Here is a 24067-nt window from a genome sequence, read left to right on the forward strand (position 1 = left end):
TGAATCTCAAGCTGACAGCTGGACTTGGTAATGTTTAAAAGTCTACTGGTTTTGTTGACATGAGAGCTGCAGAATTTAAGTGATCATGAATAGAAGCTGAGGCCCTGACACCATGTAGCTGGCTTAGAATTCCTGAAGAGACACCAGGAGAGGCTACTGGTGAAAATACAACTTCTGTTGTGGTGGAGATACCAGGACTGTTGGACTTTAAAGTTATGCGATGTTTTATGTTACCAACGTGAGATTGTGAGGAGAAATCAGAAAGGTTACTGGTTTAATGCTGATGTATTTGTGTCTCAAGTTGACAAGGGAGTCAGATGTGCTGGGTTTTTGTTTGTTTTGTCAACTTGATACAAGGTAGAGTCATTTTGAAAGAGGAAATGTCAATTGAGGAGTTGCCTCCATCAAACTGGCCTGTAAGCAACCCTGTGCTGCATTTTCTTGATTGGTCTATAGTGCCTCCTCTGGACTTACATGCATATGATTTCAGGGATGGTCTTGGTGTTCTCAGAAAGCAGGGGAATAAGCCAAGAAGCAGCTTCCCTCCATGTCTTCTGCTTCAGTTCTTTGCTCCAGGTTCTTGTCTTGAGTTTCTGCCCTGAGTTCCTGCCATGATTCCCCTCAGTGATGGACTAAGGTGTAAGGTGAAATAAATCATTTTTCCCCAAGTTGTTTTTGTTTATGGTCTTTGTCACACCAATAGAAAGCAAACTAGGGCACCTGGTACCTCTTTGTTACATTAGCTAGAAGCACCTAAAGGAAGAATGTGTAATTCTTAGTCTGTCTTTCTCAGTACACCATTATCAGTAGGCATATAATGTTTTGTTCCATTATTAATGGTTTTGACTTTGGTTCCTTGATAGAGCTGATGATAGGTTTCTTCACCATGAAATTACTATATTTTTTGCTAATAATTAAGTGGGGCTGAAGAGATAGCTCAGGAGTTAAGAGTACTGACTGCTCTTCTAAAGGGTCTGGGTTCAGTTTCTAGCACCCAGCATACCTTGCAGCTTGTAACCATCTGTAACACCAGTTCGAGGGGATATGATACTCTCCTATGGCACTGCAAGATACTCTAGATTCATCTTGTGTTTTCCTTCACCCCACCCTTAAGTCAGACATTTCTCCATAGAGCCTCAATTCTTAAGAATGGTGCTTAAAAACCAGAATTTGGAGCCTTCACATGTTCATTGGTGCTGTGTTATTACTGTTTCTAGAAACCTTCTTAGAGGACAGAGCTGGAAATAGATCAACGTATATGTGTGTATCTATCCATGTATCTACCTACCCACCTCCCCCAGTGTTGCCTCCTCGCTGCCACTATCAACACTGTGGAAGAAGACTTCATTAGTCATTTGAAATGCACATAGGCTCGTCTGCTCCTGTTTATATTGACTATTCAGATCTTCATTCTTCCTTGTTGATTTTAATTTTTGCATATGTGAAATAATCACAGATAATTCTAAAAGGTAAAACTACACAGAAGTACATACCTAGAGAATTCTCACCTCTTATTCCTTCTATCCCATTGTTAGACTCCATTCTTTTCCTATATATCCCATTAAGTAAGCAGACCTTGTTTCTTGTTAAAGTTTTGTGTATTTCTTTCTACACAGCAGGCAAATTGCATATGTGTTATGTATTTATGCATTTTTATTATTAAGGGTATGTTTTCAGTGCAAATTTCTAGAAATAATTGCTATCTCAAATGGCAAATACCTGTGTATTTCTGTTGTATATTGTCAAATTCCTTTCTGTAGAGGTTGAAACAATTTGTATTACCTGCTTGCATATAGTGCTAAATATAGGAGTGACTATTTTTCCCCAGCCCAATAGCCAGAATATGTCATCTTTTTAAACCTTTGCAATCCGATAATTGAAAAGAACTATCTCTGTAAAGTCAACCCTTATTTTTGCTGCTGTAAGTGAAGCTGAACATTTTTACACTGTTCAAGGCTTAATTTATTTTTCATGAATTCTACATATTTTGCCTTTTTTAAAAAATTAGACTTTGGAATGTCTACCTCAACTTAATTTGGGGTCTCATTTCTTCTAGGCTAGTTTCAAATTATATGCCTAATAATGGCCTTGGTCCTCCTGCCTTTGGCTCCTACGTATTAGGAGTATAGGCATGAGTCCCTACACCCGTCTCTCCCCAACTTCTTAGAGGTTTTCTTTTTAGATTGTCCTTTGTCTGAGATACAGGTTGAAAATCTTTTCTCCAGTTTATCACTTGTGTTTACTCTGTTTTATTCCACTTTGTAAACATTTTTGGAAACTACACACACACACACACACACACACACACACACACACACACACACACACACACACACATAGTGGAGTAAGTCATAAAGAAAAGTCTGCGGTTGTTTTTTATTGGAAAATAGGAACTAGTGCTCCTTGTGTTAATCAAAATAAATCAGGCTCAGACAAATAACCCATGTTTTCTTACATACATGAAGTGCTGGGGAGAGGGACATGAAAGTAGAAGGGTAAGATTTTGAAAAATTCTTTGTAGTCAAAGATACCAATCTTTAATTGAGGAATGATTTGAAAGTTTTTCCTACTCTCAGGTTACACAGGACTTTGAGTCGTCTTTGGGGATTTAAGTGGTTTAACTTGATTCAAGTCTCTGTTCCATTTGAAATTTATGCTTGCGTATGGTGTGACCTACAAGTATAATTTTATCTTTTTCCAAATGACTACTCAGTACTATTAAAAAGGTCATCTTTACCCATTGATCGTAAATGTCATATTTATTACTCACTAATGTTCCCTATGTACTTGCTGTGTTTGTAGACTCTGCTGTTTCACAAGTCTGTCTCTTTGTTATGCAGTACCACACTACATAAACTTCAGCAAACACTTTAACTGAAAGAGTAGGGAAATAAATGAAGAGTTGGTTCTCTTCAGGGATATGGCCCTTGAGAGGCTACCCATGCTTCAGTAGATAGCCTTTCACCCATGCAAACACTGGTAGTACTAAGTGGACTTGATGGGTTAAAAAAAATCACTTGAAGTTGAAAGTGTGAAAGGGAGTGTTACAGGCAAGGGAATAGGGGTGGGTTTGATCAAAATACATTATATATGTTATTGAAATTCTCAAACAATTAAAAAAGAAATAGGGGAAATAAAAGCCTTCAACTGGCAACGAGGATCAAAGTAGGCATGTCTATTAGGAGCCTAAAGGCCTGTTCTTGGATATCAGCCTCTACAGAAACAGTAGAGGAACACAAAAAAGACTAGCTATCAGACCTATAAGGGACCACACCATAGGCTCATCTTATATCCTTTTAGACTGTATGTTATTGACATGACTAATCACAAAGGGTATACACAATATTGTCTACTGTCTGCAACTCAGTTGCCTGGTTTACTAGAAGAATCCCACTCCTGTGAGACGTACAAAGAAAGCAGAGCTGTCTTGGCGTACTATGTACTGTGTTGAAACAAAGTAACACAAAAACTACCACAAAATCGAATTGGAATTATATCATGTCATGACAACCTGGTGTCTTGGGAGTAACCAATTTCAAATGTAGTGAAGTGGATTGTAATAGTTTGAATGAGATGCCCCCACAGTCTTGAACATTTGAATTCTTGATCCCCAGTTGGTGGCACTATCTGGGGAGTCTTAGGAGATGTGCCTGTGTTGGAGGAAGTATGTCACTGAGTGTAGCTTTGAGAGTTTAAAGACACACCATCCCCAGTTCACTATGCTTCACTGCTTGCCGTTTAAAATGTGAGCTTTCAGCTTGCTGCTCTAGCCACCATACTTGCTGTTTCCTCATCATAAAATGAACTATTTCTTTGTAATTCTCTTATATATTACATCCCGACCACAGTCCCCCCTCCACCCTCCTCTCTTCTCAGCCCCCCCACCTCCTTTCTCCCCCAGATCCACTCTTCCATTTCCCTTCAGAAAAGAGCAGGCCTCCCAGAGATATCAACTGAACATGGCATAACAAGTTATAATAAGACTAGGCACATACCCTCATCAAGGCTGAATGAGGTAACCCAGTAGGAGGAAAGGGGTCCCCAAAACAGGCAAAAGAGTCAGACCCCATTCCCATTGTTAGGAGTCCCACAAAAACACCAAGCTACACAACCATAACATGTGCAGAGGGACCTATATCAGACCCATACAGGCTCCCTGATTGTCACTTCAGTCTCTGAGCCCTATGAGCTTTGGTTAGTTGATTTTGTGGTGTCCTTGACCCCTCTGGCTCCTACAATCCTTCCTCACCTTCTGCAGGATTCCCCAAACTCTGCCTAATGTTTGGCTGTGAGTCTGTGTATCTGCTTCTGTCTATGAGTATAGCAGAATATTATTAGGAATCATTGCATTGACTTTTTTGCCAGTTGTATTTGGTTCTATCCTAGGTCTCCTCTGTCTGGGCAGTGGCTGGCATGGACTCCCTCTTCATGGTGTACATCTCAAATTAGACCAGTCACTGGTTGGCCACCCTACCATATCTTGCAGGCAGAACAAATTGTAGGTCGAAGGTTTTGTGGCTGGGTTGGTGCCCCAATTCCTCCACTGGACGTCTTGCCTGGTTACAGAAGATGGCCAGTTTAGACTCCATATCCCCCATTAATTATTAAGAGTCTTAGCTAGGGTCACCCTCATAGATTCCAAGGAGTTTCCATTGCACTAGGTTTCTACCTTGTCCCCCAAATGCGCCCCAGTTCCAGTTGTCTCTCGCAGTACTCTTTCCCCCCGACCTGATCCCTCCTGTTCCCGTTCCCACCTGCTCCTAATCCCCCTGCAAAATCTATTTTATGTTCCCCTCTCAGTGAGATCTATGCATTCCTCCTTAACCCCTCATTACTTAGCATCTCTGGGTCTCTGGTTTGTAGCATGATTATCCTTTACAGCTAGTACTATGTATGATACACTCTTATCCCACTGGAACCATAAACCCAAGCAAACCTTTCCTTCTATAAGTTGTCTTGTATGTGGTGTTTAATCACAGCAAGAAATTAATATATGGATAAAATTTGGATGAAAAATTCAAAAGATGGGGCTGTAGGGTTGGCTCAGTGATTAAGAGCATTTGCTGCTCTTGCAGAGAACCAGAATTTGGTTCCTAGCATTCACAACTGCCTGCAAATCCAATGGGATCCAGCACTCTCTTCGGGCCTCCAGGGACACCCCAATATATGCACACACAGACACACATACACATAAATAATAAATAAAAATATCTTTAAAAGAAGAATCAGATATGGTGTCACACACTTTAATCTCATCACTAGGTAGAGTCAGGATTAGTAGTTCAAGGTCAATTTCTGCTACGTAGTGAGTTTAGGGCCAATTTAGGCTACTTGAGACTGTCTCAAAAATCCATCCTCCAAATTTCACAGTAATGATTTCTTTCAAAGATCAATTAATTCCAAGACAATACAGAAAAACAATTGGGCAAGTTAAAGAAGACAGTAAATGTTGTGAATGAGAAAAACAGTAAGGACACGGGCATTTTCTTTTTTTCTTTCTTTTTTTTTTTTTTTTTCCGAGACAGGGTTTCTCTGTGGAGCTTTGCGCCTTTCCTGGAACTCACTCCGTAGCCCAGGCTGGCCTCGAACTCACAGAGATCCACCTGGCTCTGCCTCCCAAGTGCTGGAATTAAAGGCGTGCACCACCACTGCCCGGCTGGCATTTTCAAAGTAACCAGGTATAAGTCTTAGAAATGCAAAACTCAGTCAAATAAGAAGCTTCATGGAAAGTTTCGCAATGGACTACATCAAGCAGAAGAAGGTTGGAAGACAAGGTCTGTGAATGGGAACATTTTCTGTATTGGTCAGGGTCTTTTATGGAAGTAATGGGTGGCTGCAGAGATGGCTCAGGGAGTGATAGCACTTGCTGTACAGGCGTTAGGACCTCCCTGAGTTTTGATCCCAGCACCACATAAAAAACTGTCCATGCCTGTAATCCTAGATGGATTCCAGGAGTTAGCTGGCCAGTCAACCTAGTCAGAAGGGTAAGCTTTCTGTTCAGAGACCTTGTCTTCAAGGCATGAGGCAGAGTGGTGCAGAAAGATAGGAACAGTTTCCACTCGTGTCTACTTGGGCAGGTGCCGGTGCCGGTGCTCAGACCTGAATACTCACATTGCACGCCACGTCTACACACACCAAAACAAAAAGTAACAGTAGCAGGATGTGAATATGATCAAAGTACATTATAAGTATGTATGAAAATGTTGAAAACAGATCCATTGTATTATACAAATAATAGATGCAAAAGTAAAACTTGACCTATAAAACCATTAAAAGATGTAAAAATTTTAATTGCACATAAATAACAGAAAAAAGTCAGTCTTCCAGAATATGTCCATTGCAAAAGGACCTATCACTCTGGGGAAAAGCAGAACTATAAAGATAGAAGGATCACTTGACACCAGGGGATAGGTAGGAGAAAGAGTGATAAGGTAGAGCACTGGAGACTTTGAAAGCAAGACTAGTTTATATAATATCCTGATGGTGGATACGTGTCATCGTTCAGTTGTTGGAAATCATGTGGTAGCCCTTTTGCAATGGGCTTACTCCAGAAGACTGACTTAGAATACACAATCCCCAAAATGGACTCTATATAATTATAGACTTTGGGTGATAGGGTTGCATAGTACTAGGTTCATAATTGCAACAGATACACCATCTGGTAAGGAATACTGATAGGTTTTGTGCAGGCAACCATAGTGTCTGTGAGCTTGTGAATACAATGCCCATGTTATGTCCAGAAGACAGAAGTTCATAACACTTTTCCTCTGACTCTTCAATTCATTTTACTCCTATTTCAAAATGTTCCCTGAGTCTTTGGTGTTTGTGTGTGATACAGATGTTCCATATCACTTTAGAGTTGATCACTCAATAGTCACATATTCTCAGCATTTTGACCAGTTAGGAGACTCTGCATTGACTGCTGCCACACCAAAAAGCTTCTCTGACCAGAGTTGGAACAAACACTAATCTATGGGTATATACAAATATTTTGAAGGCAATTTGACAACATATCCATGTAACAAGACCTCAATATTGCGTTCTGCCCTAGGGCTTATGGCCTCCCCAGTCATTGACTTTTGAGAAGATTTATAGTATATATACTATAGTATAGTGGAGCACGTCTCAAAGCCAGTCAGAAAGTGGTTGATTACCCCGTAACAGTCATGCCACTGTTGGAGCAGTGGACACACCTTACCTGGTGAGTGATATTGTAGCAAGCTTTTGCATATGTGTTGTGTGAAACATACATTATATTCTGAGCATATTTCCCCTCATACTCACAATCCTCCTTTTTCTTGCCCCTTTCCCCTCTCACTTGTCTGGTTTATCTCCCTAGGTTGTTTTATCCCTATTTGGGGGACATGACATGAGTGTGCATATGTATGTATACTCACATAATTCTATGTATTTATATAAAATCTGAGAGCCATAAGTGAGACAAAACATCTGATATTTGTCTTCTGTGATTCGCTTAATTTGACTAATACAGTTATCTTCAGTTACCTTTGTTCTTTTGGACTGAAAAAAATCCCAATGTGTATATTTTCTTTATTTTTCTATTATATAAGGGTCATTGAATTTTTGTCTCTCCCCCTTGCCCCGAGATGTTTGCTACCACTAAATTATAGAGTCCTCAAATATCCATTTCACTCATTGTATCTAGATCTTACAGTTGCCTTCAGTGGGAGAGACAGGGTAGAGTATGTTTCCACATCATTACCAAAACAAAGTATTGAGAAAAATTTATCTTTAAATTATAATTAAAGAAGTTGTGATAATATAGTAAATTGATAGATACTTTTTCAAAATGTAATACGCTCCGTGTTGTTTCCTGTGACATGGCCTCAAGTAGCCCATGCTGGCTTTAAACTAGCTATGTAACTGCCTCAGGCCTTGAACTCCTGATCTTCTTGTCTTTATCTTCAAAGTTCTGGGATTGCAGACATTTGGCACCATACTCAACTTAAAATACAATAGACTCGTAAATCCAAAAGCCTTCTGTGAGTTTCCAGCTGCATTTTAACATTCATTGCATGTATGTATTTAGTTAATCATCAAAAGCACTCTTGCCTAGATGACCCATGGTTCAGTATAGACACATGAGGGATCACAGATGAACCCAGAAGAGTCTTCCAACTTGCAGAATTAGGAGCTAAATGAATGATTGATCCTTTACACTGCTGTGTTCAAAGGTACTTTTCAACATAGCAATAGATAACTAAGCAGCTAAAACCAAAGCATTAATCCATTGTACTGTGTAATATTTTTAAAGTTTTCTGGTTGTTTCTGTGTGTCAAACTGTCCGATTCACAATTTTTTAAAGTAGCACATCTGATAGTATGACTGATGAAAAATTTTAAAAATCAGACACAACCTTTTCCAGTAATTTTAATTTTTAAAAGGAGCTCTACCTGGGATCTATAGCTTGGGTAAATCTAGAAACCTCCATCAATTTCAACTGCTTAAAATGCTTTGTGGTCTCTCAGAATCACTTCAGCTTTTGTTTCGATCTTTAGACACAACAATAAGGAAGTGCTGTAAAGTTTGTTGTTTTGATGTGCGCTTAGATGACAAGCACACACACTTGGACTCCCTCGCTTGTCTTTACGCTTCTGTATAGTCAGTTACCTTTGTTGTTAACTAAATTCAGATGGACCATGATTTATTATGGCTGCTGGGGCTGCTTTAGGAGTTTTTACTCCTCACGAAATTCTGTAGTGGAAAAGTTAACATTTATATATTATTTCATTTTCCTAAGCTACAAAAGATATCCAAGTGAGACATTTCCCCCCTAAAACACTCCTGGTGCTATAATTAAGTAATTAAAAATTAAACACAGTTACTAAAGGTTATTCATTTTTACAAATGCAAACTCAAAAACAATTGTAGGGAAATTAATAAAAGGATACCAACTTTCTTAATAATTTATTTATTTTTATTTTATGTGCATTGGTGCTTCGCTTGCGTGTATGTCTGTGTGAGGGTGTCAGATCTTGGAGTTACAGGCAATTATGAACTGCCATGTGGGCACTGGGAATTGAGCCTGGGACCTCTGGAAGAGCAGTCAGTGAGTGCTCTTAACCTCTGAGCCATACCTCCCGCCCAAGGACACCAACTTTTAATTTTATTTTTCATTTCATTGAAAAAACTCATTTCCTCAGCCAGACATGGTGGGCATCCCTATAATCTCACCCAGGAGGTTGAAGACTGTGAATTATAGAACAGTCTAGGCTATATTACATGATCCTGTTTCCAAAATCAAGAATTCAATTAATAAAGAATTATGATCATTTTATCTGGTCACTGAACATTGGCTGTATATTTATATTAATCATTTCTTTCTTAGTTGATTTTTAAAATTCTGAATAATTATGTTTATACGTAAAATTCTAAACTATCATAATCTTTGAAGATTATATCATACTTTTTCTACAAATTATGCTTCTGGTTGTATGTTGTAGATGAAAAGGAAGGCTAACTATATTAGTTGCTGTGGAAAAACACCATGAGCAAAAGCGACTTCTGGAAGAAAGAGATTGTTTTGGCTCATGGTTCCAGAGGGGAAGTGCATAATGGTGGGGAAGGAATGGCTGCAGGTGGCTGGAGCCTGAAGCTGGGAGATGGTGGGTTTTTTTTTTTTGTTTTGTTTTTTTGTTTTTTTTTGCCAAGACAGGGTTTCTCTGTGTAGCATTGGAGCCTTTTCTGGATCTCACTCTGTAGCCCAGGCTGGCCTCGAACTCAGAGATCCACCTGCCTCTGCCTCCCGAGTGCTGAGATTAAAGACATGCATGCCACCACCACTACCAGGCTTGGGAGATGGGGTCTTTATCCACATTCAGGAAGCAGAGAATGAACTGAAGATGGGCTGAGGCTATAAACTGTCAAAGCCTATTGCCAGTGACATGCTCCACCTTCTAAAGTTTCCATAACCTTCCCTAACAGTGCTACCACCTGAGGACCACGTGTTCAAAGATGTGTGCCTATTGGGGCATTTTTCATTTAAACCACCAGACCAGCTAAATGCTGTATAGTGTCCTGGCTTAGATTCTAGAACAAAGACAAGACACTTGTGGGAAAACTGATGAAAGCTAAGTCTGTATTTGCCTTGATAGTAATAGCAGCAACATTGGGTTCTTAGTTTTAACAAATATGCCATGTAACTAGAAATTGTTAAATTTGGGCAAAACTGTGCAAAGGTATATGAGAATTCTCTATAGTATCTTACAGGTTTGTTTGTTGGTTGGTTGTTTTTTTTTTTTTTTTTTTTTTTTTTTGTAAATCTAAAGTCATTCCAAATAAAAAAATACAAAACACAGCACCCAAACTGATGAAAAATTAAAGAATGCCTGAATTTGAAGGCAGGCTAGTAAGGAATTGTGATGAAGCATTGTTCTCAGGACAAGGTGGAACCAAAGAGAGAAGATGGTGGGCTGTGTACAAGGTCTGTTAGGAGCATGCACTGGAAAGGGAGATGATGGAGCGTAGCTGAAGGCACAGGAACAGCATGGGATGAATCACTTCAGGGTAGTAAATTTGAGAAATGATCTTACTACACACACACATATTGCAGTGAAATAGCACAAACTCATTCTCTAATAGCTTATCCTTAGTCTTTAGCCATTGTTTGTTTAGTTCGCATGGAGTTCACGCCTGCCATCTTTGATAGGAGTTACAATGAACCTTGTGTCTTTCTCTATGCAGACAAGAGCTATGGCTAAACCATACTTTTTGAATGAGATGGCACAAACTCTTCAATGACAGATTTCATAGTTTCAAAATCAGCATTTAAAAATTAAATAGCTTCAAAAATAAACAAGTTCTCTTGTGTCCAATTATATAGCTTATGCACAGCAAAGGAAGCAACCAACAAAATTTAAAAAAATCAGCACAACAGGAAGGAGAACACTTATAAATGATATATCTTATAAGGGATGCTATGATCTGAATGCTTGCAATCCCCTCCCCAGCCAGTTTCATATTGAAACATACCCCCAGGGTGATAGTATTAGGTCAGATGTTTTGGAGGAAGTGATTAAGTTGTGAAGGAAGAGTCGTAATAAAAAATAGAGGCTGGGCAGCAGTGGCTCACACCTTTAATCCCAGCACTCAAGAGGCAGAACCAGGTGGATCTCTGTGAGTTCGAGGCCAGCCTGGTCTACAGAGAGAGTTCCAGGATAGGCTCCAAAGCTACAGAGAAACCCTCTCTTGGAAAAACAAATTAAATGTCCATATGAAAGGTACCAATGGGAGTTTGTTTGCCCATGTGAGGATGCAGCATGTGTCACTTATAAGGAATAAACTCTCACTAGACACATCTGTCAGTGCCTTGATCTTGGACCAGTAGCTCTAGAACTATGAGAAATACATTTATATTGTTCAGAAATCAAGCAGTCTAATGTATTTTATTTTGATGCCCAGAATTGACTACAATAATATTCCAAAATATGCAAGTGTGACCAGACATAGTGGCGCACGCCTTTAATCCCAGTACTGGGGAGGCAGAGGCAGGCAGATCTCTGTGAGTTTGAGGCCAGCCTGGTCTACATAGTGAGTTCCAGGCAAGTCAGGGCTACATATACATAAAAAGACCTCATCTGAAAACAAAACAAAATACAGAAGTGTGGAGAGCCAACTTAAGCATGAGTTGTGACTGCCATGCTTTCTCTTGATTAATTCTGGCCTGTCTGTAGATAAATAAAACTATTAGACTAGCAATGTGGAGTTTTACAATTGGACCTTAGAACTGGGGATATGTCTTATATCTTTGATGTTAGCTTGGCATAAAACAAAGTTTTCAAGTTGAATTCAAACCACCTTTGTTCCAGTCATTATACAACCCTCCTTCCTCTGACCTGAGTTTTAAGAATCCAGTGGTCGTGCTGCTACCCCGGATGGTGGTTCTGACAGTAAGTCTCCAGTACACTGAATTCTCTGCAATCCTTGATCTATGTGAATCTTCTGCTGGTCAAATTGTATCTGATAGTCAGCCCTTTTATACCTTATTTTTTTCCTGTACAACAAGAAACATGTACAATCAAGTAATAGAAAAACAAATAATATCACTTAAATATAGGCAAAGGAACTAAATAGATACTTCTAAGAAAAAGACAAATGACCAAGAAGTCTATGAAAAAAAGATACACATTGTCACTAAATAAGGAAAATACAAATAAAAACACAAGATATTTCCTCACACACACTAATGTGGCTCTTATCTATAAGACAAAAGATAGCAAGTGTTGGAGACAATATGGAGGAAAGAGCATCCTTGTAAACTGTTGAAGGGGATGTATGGCCATTATAGAACATATTGCAGAGGTGTCTCAAAATTTAAAAATAGAAATAGCGCCGGGCGGTGGTGGCGCACGCCTTTAATCCCAGCACTCGGGAGGCAGAGCCAGGCGGATCGCTGTGAGTTCGAGGCCAGCCTGGGCTACCAAGTGAGTTCCAGGAAAGGCGCAAAGCTACACAGAGAAACCCTGTCTCGAAAAACCAAAAAAAAAAAAATAGAAATAGCATATGATCCAGCCACACTCATGTCTCAGCATGTATCCAGACAAACTTGAACTAGGATCTTTAAGAGATATGTGTGTCTTATATTCATTGTAGCATTACTCATAATAACCAAGACATGGGAAGAATACAAATGTACGCTAAAGGATGACTAGAAAAAATAATTTATGATACATATATACAATGGAAGAAAGAAATCCTGACACTGGTAACAACATGGATAAATGTGGGGGACATTACATTAAATAAGCCAGACAAAGAAAGGCAAATATATACTTTTTAATCCTATATATATGGTGAGATCTTTTAAAAATTTAACTCGGAGAAGCAGACACAATGGTAGTAAAACACCAGGAAGTGATAGTTAAAGGGTATAGAGATTTAGTTTTGCAGTATAAATAAATATTGGCATTCTACTATACAATATAGTGTCTATAGCTCTGTTACATATATACAATTTGTTATATAATTTAAAATTTCTAAGAATAGAATTTAGTGTTCTGTTGCTATGAAGAGATACCATGCCATGACCATGGCAACTTTCTTTTTTTTTTTAAGTTGGTGGTTTGCTTTTTATTTTTATTTTTTAAATTTTTTGTTTGCTTTTGTATGAAGCACAAACCCTCATATCAAGGATGGTTGAAGCAACCCAGTAGGAGGAAAAGGGTCACAAGAGCAGGCAAAAGAGACATCCCAACTCCCACTATTAGGAGTCCCACAAAAACACCAAGCTAACAACCATAACATATATGTAGAGGACATAGCACAGACCTATATGGCTCCCTGATTGTCACTTCAGTCTCTGTGAGCCCCTGAGTCCTGTTTAGTTGGTTCTGTAAGCCATGTTCTCCTGGTGTCCTTGGCCTCTCTGGCTCCTACAATCCTTCCTCTTCTTCTGCGGAGTTTCTGGAGCTCTAAGGGGAGGGACCTGATGGAGATCTCCAATTTAGGCTCTCTCTTCTTAATGTGTGGCTGTGAGACTCTTCATGTGCTCCCATCAGCTGCCCACAGAAGCTTCTCTGATGACGATTGAGCTAGTCACTGATCTATGAGTATATAAGGATACCATCAGGAATGGTTTTATTGATTTTTTTTCTATGATAGATCTCTGGCCTATCTAGCCTCTGGTTCCTGCTTGTCCTGGCAGTGCCGAGGATGGGCTTCCTCTCATGGTCTGGGCTTCAAATTAGACCAGTCATAAGTTGGCCACTCCCACAAGTTCTGTGCCTGCATTGCTCCAGCACATCTTGCAAGCAGGATAGATTGTAGGTCGAAGGTTTTGTGGATGGGTTGGTGTCCCAATCCCACCAGTGGGAGCCTTGCCTGGGTACAGAGGATGTCTGGTTCAGGTCCGAATCCTCCATTACTAGGAGCCCTTGCTAAAGTCACCCTTGTAGAATCCTGGGTGTTTCCAATACACTATGTTTCCACATTGTCCACCCCCACCATGTACTCTAATTCCAGTCATTTCTCTTTGTTCTCTCTCCCTCCATCCCTCCCTGCTTCCCCACCTCCTACCACCTAATCCCTCCTGTTCTCATCCCTGCCTGCCCCCAGTCTACTTGCAAAATCTGTTCTATTTTCCCTTCCCAAGGAGATCCACACATCCCCCCCTTAGAGACCTCTTTGTTACTTAGCTTTTCTGAGTGTGTGGATTGTAACATAATTATTGTTTGCTTAACAGCTAATATCCAGTTACAAGTGAGGAAATACCACGTTTGTCTTTCTGTGTCTGGGTTACATCACTCAGGATAATTTTTTTCTAGTTCCATCCATTTGCCTGCAAATTTCATGATGTCATTGTTTTTTACAGCTGAGCAATACTCCATTCTTCCATTGAGGGACATCTGGTTGTTTCCAGTTTCTAGCTATTATGAATAAAATCACAATGAACATGGTTGGGCAAGTGTCCTTTTGGTAGGATGGAGTGTCCTTTCGGTATATGCCCAAGAGTGATATAGCTGGATCTCGAGATAGATGATTCCCAACTTTCTGAGGAACCATAGTAACTCTTTTTTTTTTTTTAAGCTGGTGTTTTGTTTTGTTTTGAATACATCCCAACTGCAGTTTCCCCTTCCTTCACACCTCCATTTAATTGGGGTGGCTTATAGTTTCAGAGGTTTAGTCCATTATTGTCATGGCAGGAAGCCAGGAAGCGTGCAGGCAGACATGGAGAAGGAGCTGAGAGTTCTACATCCAGATCTTCAGGCAGCAGGAAGAGAGACTAGGCTTGGCATGGGCTTTTGAAACCTCAAAATCTACCCCACAGTGACACATCTCCAGCAAGGCCACACCTCCTAATCCTTTCAAGAAGTGCCACTCCCTGGTGACTAAGCTTTTAAATCTATAAGCCTATGGAGGCCATTCTTATTCAAACCACCACAGAATTTTTATTCATTGTTCTTAGCACTTGTACATACACATGTGCACATCCCAAGATGAATCATAATAATAAAAGGGACAATAAAACTTTAAAAGGTGATAGAAATGTATATGATCTTGATAATCATGTTTTTGTGGATGTATACTGATCTTCAAATACATCAAGGTATAGATATTAAATATGTATATGAGAATCATATCACATAAAGTACCTTAGAAAATGTTTCAAAAAATGGTTATAAATCATATCTACTTGGTGATTTTTGTTTTTGTTTTGAAGTGCTCGAGATGACCAAGGCCATCATGGATATTAGGCAATCTAATATCTATCCTAAGCTACTCCCACAGCCTGTATTTTTAAAACTATATAATATGAAAAGTAGGCTTTGGTTATGGGACTAAGCCTTCATTCCTCTGAGTCTGTAAATGATGACAGGGCCTTAGATCACAACTTGGATGTCTGAGTGATTACTAATGTGTAACTAGTCATAGACCATTCCATCACCTTGACTGCTTTCCAGTTCCAGGAATGTACACTGCATCAGCCCATCAGCCTTGTTAACTCACTTCCTCCTTGGTAGATGTTGGTATAGTGGGAGGTAGATTCTGCTTTTAAGTAGTAAATGGTACCTGGATAAGCTTAAGGAAAAGCAAACAGCAACAACAAGAAAATCCAACAACACAAAGCCAGTTCACAAAAAGGAAATGTTAAAGGTTGAATGGTATCTAAAAGGAGGAATATAGCCCAACCTCAGAATAAACTGAATCAGAATTAGAAAGCTAACACAGAATCTAGAGCAGTGCTTCTCAACCTTCCTAATGCTTTGACCCTTTAATACAGTTCTCATGTTGTGGTGACCCCCAACCATAAAATTATTTTCATAGCTACTTTGTAACTGATTTTGCTACTATTATGAATTGTAATATAGATATCAGATATACAGGATATCCAATATGCGACCCAAAGTGGTCATGACCCACAGGTTGAGAACCATTGACCTAGGGACTATTCTCTCTTTTAACTTTTTTTTTTTTTTTGTTTTTCGAGACAGGGTTTCTCTGTGTAGTTTTGCGCCTTTCCTGGATCTCGCGCTGTAGACCAGGCTGGCCTCGAACTCACAAAGATCTGCCTGCCTCTGCCTCCCAAGTGCTGGGATTAAAGGCGTGCACCACCACCACCCGGCACAAAAAAATTTTTAAAGTTTTTTTTTTGTCAGGCATGATGGTTAATGTCTTTAATCCTCAGCACTTAGGACGTAGAGACAAGTGGATCTCTGTGAGGTTGACGCCTAACTGCTCTACATACCGAGTTCCAGGCTAACCAGACTGACATAATGAGACCTTGTTAAAAAAGAGATTTATTTTTATTTATGTGTACATGTACATCTCTCTCTCTCTCTCTCTCTCTCTCTCTCTCTCTCTCTCTCTCTCTCTGTGCCACATGTGCACAGATGGCCAGTGAGGTTGGAACTGGAGTTGCAAGTGGGTGCTAGAAACCAAACTTGGGTGCTCTGGAAAAGCACCAAGAGTTCTTAACCACTGAGCTGTCTTTCCAGTCCCAAAGTTGTTTGTTTGGTTTTGTTTTTTTGGGTTTTTTTATTTTTTTACTCACAGAGATCCGCCTGCCTCTGCCTCCCGAGTGCTGGGATTAAAGGCATGCGCCACCACCGCCCGGCTCTTTTAACTTTTTAAAATCATTTTTGCGTTTCCTTTTCTGTGGAATGACTTCCTTTGTTTTTCTTTAAATAAAGAGACCAATGATCTTATTCCATGACCTAATGAAAAATTTCTAGAACAGTTAATTGAATTCGCTACAGTCCTGTCAGGTTCTCCATCAACTACAAAGATGGGGTCAGAGTCACATAGTACACATGTGACTCTTATCTATAAAAGAAGAGGGGTAGGACTGAGAAGAGCAAGAAACACTATGTAGACATCTTAAAGGCATCTTTAGGAGAAAGGGTTTGTTTGAGCTTCCAGAGGGGTAAGAGTTCATTACCATCACAGCAGGGAAATGTGGCAGCAGAGAAGCATGGGGGCTGGAGCTAGTAGCTAAAAGCTTACATCTTGAACTACAAGCAGGAAGCAGAGAGAGAGAACTGGGAATATCATTTGGCTTTCAAACATCAAAGCCCATCCCATTAGTGACATACTTCCTCCAGCGAGACCTCCTAAGCTTCCCTAAACACCACCACCAGCTGAGGAACAAATATTCAAATGCCAGAGCCTATGAGGGGGGCATTGTCATTTAAACCACTACATTAATTATCACAGTTATCTATTACAAGATATGGTGGTAATCAGGAAGAGAGAGAGAGAGAGAGAGAGAGAGAGAGAGAGAGAGAGAGAGAGAGAGAGAGAGAGATTGGATTGTGAAACTTACATATCCAAACGATGTGATACTAAACATGTTCTTAGATTCTACCCATCAGAAATTGCCAATTCCTAATGAATATTGATTATTTACTCTGTGCATGGGGTCAGCTAAGTACCATAGACAGAAAAAAAGAATCTGGTCTCAGACCTCACTTGAGTTAAGGAGATGGGCCAATGAGAAAGAATACCAATATTTCAAGGGAGTACAGAATATCATGTAGTATAGGCATTAAATTCTCACAGTCTATTTCTCTACTTAAAACTGACTACCTACCTTTTCTTTCAAGGTCCATTTTATTAATGAGACAACTACATGTTGGTGTTTGTTTTACCTCAAATAGTATGAAGGCAAATAATAGTGATATTTTCATGGACATATACTAATCTCAAAATGATAGTGATGTATATATTAAATATATACACTCTTTTTGTTTTAATCATATCTCAGAAAAGTAGTTTAAAGACTGTTTCAAATATGATAATTCATATCCACAAGGAGGATTTTGTTTTCTGGTACTGAGTGTGGAACCCAGGGCATCATACGTGCTAGTTACATTTTCTTGGGTGAATGCTTAAAATGCCAACTGATGGGTATTGACCAGGAAGTTGCTTGAAGAAACTCATACTGTGACAATGACACATAAAAGGGACCACACTCCTGGAGTCGTTTAACCATGAATGAGCCTGAACCTCGAAAATGAAGGACACTATTTATCAAGCATGGTTTGGGAGATGAATGCTACACTTTGTCTTAATCAATCTTTTACCAGAGTTTTACAAGGAAGTTGTGTTGCTTTCAACATTTATTGTTAGTTACACATTGTTTTCAATATGGTTGCTCTCAGCAGTAATATCAAGCTTAATTACTATAAAACACAGACAGACAGACAGATACACACACAGTATTCTGGATCAGGAGCATAGATGGGTCACAAGGGAGATATAGGGAATATAATTTAAGATTAAAGCAGTGCATACAACTTAGTGTGTAAAAGTTGAGTCCAAGGTATATTAAGAGATTACATTGTTTTTCTTAAAGGTAAGTTTAAGTTAGAGAAGCTGAGTACACGGGGCATTAAGATTAACTTGGTTACAAAGTTAGGTAAAAGTTTAATTTGTGAAGGTGCGGTACAAGAGGCACTTCCCAGAAAATCATTAGCACATCGTACAATATTTACCTAATTAAAACCAGTGTTGTCAGAGCCTCTTCTACCTGTAGGTGGACTGAGATATACAATCTCATTGTCCCTGGTCATTTTTGTGTAATTTATTCCACAGATACCTTTTGCTCATGCCCCATATGCTTTCTGCAATTGAGAATGTACTGAAGAAAACTCACAATTCTCTAGCTCTAGGTCAGTCAGAAAAGCCAGTCATCTGTGTAGCCTCACCCTCCCACCCACAAAATAGCACTCTGGCTAGAACAGAGCCTGGCATGTAGATGGTGTTCAATGGTGTTTGTTATAAGATACAGCGAGACCATGAGGATTTATATTAATATATTTCAGAGTGATGAGATCAGGTTTACTATATGGAAAGGGCTGGGTGAAGGTAGGTCAAATATATGGGTCAAAGTTCTATCTATTCTATGACAGTGTAAATTAGTAGGTTACAAAAACGAGCTACAAACCAAGAAGAAACTATGAACAATGCACCATGCAGAGGCCTGGTATTACTATATCACATAGCTTCCACTCAAATCCGTGACATTCCCAGCCTCCAGCTCATCTTGCTGGATCACTCTGTGAAAATGAAATGTACATCTCTTCTCAGCCACTCAAAACAGTGTCAGAGGATGGAAATAACCCAGAGGCGAAATTTTCTGGGATTGATTGTTAAAAGAAACTTATCCGGATAAAGAAATACATTCATGTGAAACAAAGCAAATCATGGAGTTTTATTGCTGGTTTGAGCATAAACCAACCACATCTTTATCATCTGCTTTTGTTTGGATAAAATTAGATGGTAGTTACAGATAGTAGACTATATGCTAGAGGAAAACTTTGGAGCTCTGTGTGGTGGCACACCCTGTAATGCTAGCACTCAGGAAGCAGAGGCAGGATGATCACCACAAGTTCAAGGCCGGCCTGGTATACATACTGAGTTCCAGGCCAGATAGAGCTACATAGTAAGACCCTATCTCAAAAGATAAAAAGGATAAATTTTATAAGAAAAATATTAAAATTATGAAGAAATAAAGTCATTTCTTACTTGGAGAAAACTTTGATAGAATTCGAGCAAAGTTGTGTCATTTTTTTAAAGTATATTTTTTTTATTTTTATTTTATGTACATTGGTGTTTTGCCTGCATGTATGTCTGTGTAAGGGTGTTGGGTCTCGTGGAACTGGGATTATAGACAGCTGTGAACTGCCACGTGGGTGCTGAGAATTGAACCCAGGTCCTCTGGAAGAGCAGCCAGTGCTCTTAACCACTGAGCCATCTCTCCAGCCCAAGTTGTGTCATTTATAATAGACCTCAATCCAATGACTGTATGTGATCAACAAAATGACAAGCCCTGAGGGGAGGAAAAAAAGACTTGAGTACATAAGCACCTTTCTGACTGCCATGTTTTTAGTATGTTTTTTTTTATTTATTGTAAAGCCCATATTTGCTAAAAATATTATATTATTTGTATAACTGTGGTTCATATAAATAAGGATCTCTTTGGACCCCTGTAGCATTCTTTTCCAAAACAAGCAGTCTCCAGTTATGTATGTAGAACATCTCTTACCAATAGCAAGTCGTGACTGTTAAAACATCTATCTTCTATATTCCACAGTTACTCATTTTTATTTTTCATTGATTGTATCTCTGTGCAATATTAGAAAATTTGTTCTGACCCAACTTTTGGCTCACCAATTTACCTTCCAGGAACATTTGACTACTAAAATATTGGATTTTAAACTTTGGTAATTTTGTTATTGCTATGTTTGATTTGGGTCCTTTTGAAATTTTCAGTGTCACTTCTCATAGTTTTCTGTTCTCTTCATATTTCATCCAGCTTTTTTTTTTGGTTTTTCGAGACAGGGTTTCTCTGTGTAGCTTTGCGCCTTTCCTGGAACTCACTTGGTAGTCCAGGCTGGCCTCGAACTCACAGAGATCCACCTGGCTCTGCCTCCCGAGTGCTGGGATTAAAGGCGTGCGCCACCACCGCCCGGCTCATTCAGCTTATTTTAAATTCTGCATATTTCATAACTAGTCCCTAGTCGGTGTGTAATTAGGAATTCCAATGTCTGAAATATCTGAAGGTCTTTTGTTGTTGCTGGCTATTGCTGCTGCATCTTCCTTTCAGAATCAAGTTTCCTTGAGTGCTTGGTCAACTTTGACCATGTGTTTCTCACTAGATTAAAACAACAGTTTGAAGGACACGTTTGGGTCAAGGATAAAGGTATCTTCATCTAAAAAGGTTGCACACTTGTTTCTGCTAGGCACTCAAAGGCACCAGCAATGTGGCATTGCTTTACTCCCAGTCCAAGGCTTACAGTTTTCCAAACAACTCAAAGAATCACACCCAGATTCTACCCCTATGTTCTGACTCTTCCTATTCTGGTTCATCCTTTTCCTGAAGGTATAATGTTTGGAGATTTTGTTCAGGAGAGGCTGTCCTGTATGTGGGAACTCTAGCTTTGACTTCCAGCCTCTTGTCAATGGTGAATTAGTCTAAATGAAAATCCAAAAAGGAACTATTTTTTAAAATCCTCAAAAAAAGTTAATTTAGATCTATTTGGCTTTCTGGTAAATAGTTATCTTATGGGCTCAGCAGATAAAAGCACTTGCCACACAAACCTGTCAACCTGAGTTGGATCCTGAGATTCCATGGTGAAAAGAAAGAAGGGACTCTAGAAAATTGTCCTCTGACCTCTACACACATACTATGACATGTGCCTATCCGCGCGCGCGCGCACACACACACACACACACACACACACACACACACACACACACACACACAGTTACCTTGTAATATTGGCTTACCAAGTTTTGTCAGGACTTTCATGCTTTTACAATGATGACTCTGTGGGCAGAAGAGATGGTTCAGTGGTTAGGAGCACTTCTTGCTCTTGCAAGATACCTGAGTTCTGTTCTCAGCACCCACATGCTAGCTCTTGGCTTCCTGTAACTACAGTTCCAGGGGATCCACTTCATTTTTCTAATCTCCACGGGTGTATGGTTCACATATATACACTCAGCACACTGAAACACAAAACACACACACACAAATTAAAAAATAAATCCTTTTTTTTTTTTTTTTTTTTTTTTTTTTTTTTTTTTTTTTTTGGTTTTTCGAGACAGGGTTTCTCTGTGTAGCTTTGCGCCTTTCCTGGGACTCACTTGGTAGTCCAGGCTGGCCTCGAACTCACAGAGATCCGCCTGGCTCTGCCTCCCGAGTGCTGGGATTAAAGGCGTGAGCCACCACCGCCCGGCAAAAAATAAATCCTTTTAAAAAAGATGGTAGCCGGGCGGTGGTGGCGCACGCCTTTAATCCCAGCACTCGGGAGGCAGAGCCAGGTGGATCTCTGTGAGTTCGAGGCCAGCCTGGGCTACCAAGTGAGTCCCAGGAAAGGCGCAAAGCTACACAGAGAAACCCTGTCTCGAAAAACCAAAAAAAAAAAAAAAAAAAAAAAAAGATGGTGATTTTTATGTTTTATAAAACTTTTTTAGTTTAATAGGAGTGTCTGAATAAGCTAGCCCTCAGTCGCTAGAATTGGGAAGCTAGTATTTAATTCAGTCTCTACTGCTTAACATGAACACCATTCCTGCATTCTGTCCCTAGTTCATCATTTTCTCTGTGTGATCAGTCAAATTGGCCAAGACATTTCTCTAAAGAATAAGCAGTAGTTATAAAACATGACAGAGTTCCCTAGGGCAAAAAGTTCTGTAAAAACATAAGGCAATTCTATTTGAACTATGCAAAGTGAATTTTGCAACAATTTGTATTACCAAAGAGAACTTAGTTCATCAATCTAAAGGCATTTCATTCAGTTTCCATCAAGAAGAAAGGAGAGATATTTGCTTTGCATATATGAAATTGAAAGACCCTTCTAGGGCCCATTCAAACCCTTTTCCCATAGAAGAGCAGCTGGCACTAAAGTCAAAGTTACAATTCCGCTTTCTAAGCTCAGTGCTTGTAGTTTGTAAATCACATCTTTCTCAACTTTTATTAACAAAAATTTCAAATACATTAGGCCTTACAACTTACCATAGGCACCTTTTTAATACTCTGTATTAAAGAGCATTATATATACCTCAGTGGAAGAGCTATATGCTTGTTCATACGACAAAACCTACCATGTTTGAGGCCCTGGGTTCAATACTCAATGCCACACACAAAAATCAAATCAAAACAAAGTGAAAGATTCTATGTGTTTAAAAAATTAGTCCACCTGATTAAAAGTATCTACAATGTGCTATTCACTGTTCAAGCCAGAGACTTGAAAGTAAGCCATTGCTTGTATACAGAAGTTTCGGTCCTGCTGGGTCCTGCAGCCATTCAGTCCCAAATAAACACACAGATGCCTATATTAATTATCAACTGTTTGGCCTATTGCTCAGGCTTATAACTAATTAGCTCTTATGCTTAAATTAACCCATAATTCTTGCCTATGTTTAGATATGTGGCTTGGTACCTTTTCTCAGTCCAGCATTCTCATCTTACTTCGTCTGCGTCTAGCTGGCGACTCCATCTCTCCTTTTCTCTTCCCAGCTTTCTCTTAGTCTGGTCACCCCGCCTATACTTCCTGCCTGGCTACTGGCCAATCAGCATTTTATTAAACCAATAGGAGTGACAAATCTTTACATTGTACAAGAGCATTATCCCACAGCAATGGCCTCTTCTTCTCATGTAGTAATCAATGACTAAGCCCTAAAATAATCGACTCCAAAAATACATCCCCAATTCATCTAATTTTCTCAGTCTCTTAGGACACCTAACATCCCCTCTGAGGTTCTCATTGCGTCTTTCTTGAATGACTCATGGTGGCCTCTGAGTTCCGTGGTGATATTTTGTTGTACTCTAATAAAGCTTGCCTGAAGATCAAAGGACAGAGCCAGCCACAGAGTTAGCCACAGAGGTCAGGCAGTGGTGGCACACACCTTTAATCCTAGTACTTGGGAGGCAGAGATCCATCTGGATCTCTGTGAGTTCAAGGCCACACTGGGCTACACAAGATTAATCCAGTTGAAAAGAGAAACAGCCAGGCAGTGGCGGCACACACCTTTAATTCCAGCACTTGGGATCACACACCTTTAGTCCCAACACTTGGGAGTCACACGCCTTTAATCCCAGCACTTTCCTAGTTGAGACAGGAAGTTACATGGCTGGGCAGAGAAAGGAATATAAGGCAGGAGGAGACAGGAATTAGGCCCTTTTGGCTAAGGACTCAGAGGCATTCAGTCTCAGGATTCATGGAGACGGACCTTCTCTTTTTGGCTGAGGAGTTGGCAAGGTGAGAAGTGGCTGTGGCTTGTTTCCTCTGATCTTTCAGCATTTGCCCCAATATCTGGCTCTGGGTTTTTATTATAAGACCATTTAGGATTTGTGCAACAGAGTTCCCTTTTATGCTTGCCTTTCTGTTATCCCTTTTTCTTCATGAAGTTAGACTCATGTCTCTAAAATGCCAAACTATTGATGTCTCCCTGCTTAAAACTGCTATTGCCTTTAGGATAAAGTCCAAATTGCAATTCTGTCATTTGTTTTATAATTTGGACCTGGAATGTTCCCCTAGAAGCCCATGTGGTCTTCAGTCTGGCACTATTAGGAGACAGTGGAACAATTAAGAGATGGGGATTAGTG

The sequence above is a fragment of the Peromyscus californicus genome, unplaced genomic scaffold (assembly GCF_007827085.1).
Source record: "Peromyscus californicus insignis strain IS unplaced genomic scaffold, ASM782708v3 Scaffold_10__1_contigs__length_136768540, whole genome shotgun sequence".
Classification (NCBI taxonomy): domain Eukaryota; kingdom Metazoa; phylum Chordata; class Mammalia; order Rodentia; family Cricetidae; genus Peromyscus; species Peromyscus californicus.